The sequence below is a fragment of the Malania oleifera genome, chromosome 9 (assembly GCF_029873635.1).
Source record: "Malania oleifera isolate guangnan ecotype guangnan chromosome 9, ASM2987363v1, whole genome shotgun sequence".
Classification (NCBI taxonomy): domain Eukaryota; kingdom Viridiplantae; phylum Streptophyta; class Magnoliopsida; order Santalales; family Ximeniaceae; genus Malania; species Malania oleifera.
Window position 1 is genome coordinate 18,378,622 of NC_080425.1, and position 1,836 is coordinate 18,380,457.

The window sequence follows — 1,836 nt, forward strand, 5'->3', positions numbered from 1 at the left end:
AGGGACCCATGTCAAAACCTTTCCACATGGTTTGTGACCCCACTTCTCCTGGTACGCTAGCTCGGATTCCTACATCCGATGCACGTTACCTCTTTTGGCATGCTTGTGCCTGCTAGCTCGGGTCCCTATAACCCTTAAATGGCTTGTGGACCCCACACATCTTTTTAGGTCCCACATGGCTTGTGGGCCCCACATATCTCAAATTGGGCCCCCACACGGTTTGTGGACCTCACTTCTCCTGGTACGCTAGCTTGGATTCCTACATCCGATGCACGTTACCCTCTTTGGTACGCTAGCTCGGATTCCTACATCCGGTGCACGTTACCCCCTTTGGTACGCTAGCTCGGATTCCTACATCCGATGCACGTTACCCGCTCTAGTACGCTAGCTCGGATTCCTACATCCGATGCACGTTACCTCTTTTGGCATGCTTGTGCCTGCTAGCTCGGGTCCCTATAACCCTTAAATGGCTTGTGGACCCCACACATCTTTTTAGGTCCCACATGGCTTGTGGGCCCCACATATCTCAAATTGGGCCCACACGGTTTGTGGACCCCACTTCTCCTGGTACGCTAGCTTGGATTCCTACATCCGATGCACGTTACCCTCTTTTGTACGCTAGCTCGGATTCCTACATCCGGTGCACGTTACCCCCTCTGGTACGCTAGCTTGGATTCCTACATCCGATGCACGTTACCTGCTCTGGTACGCTAGCTCGGATTCCTACATCCGATGCACGTTACCTCTTTTGGCATGCTTGTGTCTACTGGCTCGGGTTCCTATAACCCTTAAATGGCTTGTGGACCCCACACATCTTTTTAGGTCCCACATGACTTGTGGGCCCCACATATCTCAATTGGGCCCCCACCACGGTTGTGGGGCCCAATTCTCCTGGTACGCTAGCTCGGATTCCTACATCCGGTGCACGTTACCCCCTCTGGTATGCTAGTTCGGATCCACATATCCGGCGCCTTGCTAGCTCGGGCTTTTGTAACCCTCAAACGGCTTGTGGACCCCACATGGCGCGTGGGACCCACACATCTCCAATGGGCTCCACACAGCTTCTAGAACCCCTCATATTATTATTATTATTATTATTATTATTATTATTATTATTATTATTTATTTATTTATTTTAATTTGTCAATGCAAGCATACTTTGTTCCCCCATCATCACTCACCACATGTCATGTTCCTCCCTTTATCAATCTTCCCATACTATATTCCCGGCATAATTACGGAGGGGGCACCACAGAAGCATAGAACAACAGGAAGGGGCGGAACCGGGACAAAAGACGGCCAAGACGAGATGGACCAGGAAGAAGGAGGAAGACTAAAGGAAGGTTGTTAAGAAATCAATAATTCAACAAAATTGTAAGGTTTATTAAATTTAAAAATTATTAAAATTAATATATTCAATTAATAATTATTCATCACAAATAATTGGTCCCCAATAATCAATCACAAATGTCATGTCTCATACCATGTATCAAATCCTTCCCATACTAATACCTTCATAATCTAATAACATAAGTGTTAAAAATCATACACTAAAAAAATGTAATGTTTATTAAAATTTACCAATCTTCACATTACTATATTCCATTAATAATTCTTAATCCACATACTTTGTCCCCACATCACACTCCCACATGTAATGGTTTCCTCCATTAATACAATGTTATTTAACAGATATAGTACTATCTACATGATTATTTTAATACATAATTTTTCACTAAATCATCACTCACCACATGTCATGTTTCTTCCCTTTACCAATCTTCCCATACTATATTCCCTTCATTATACTACATCCATACTTTGTTCCCTCCATCA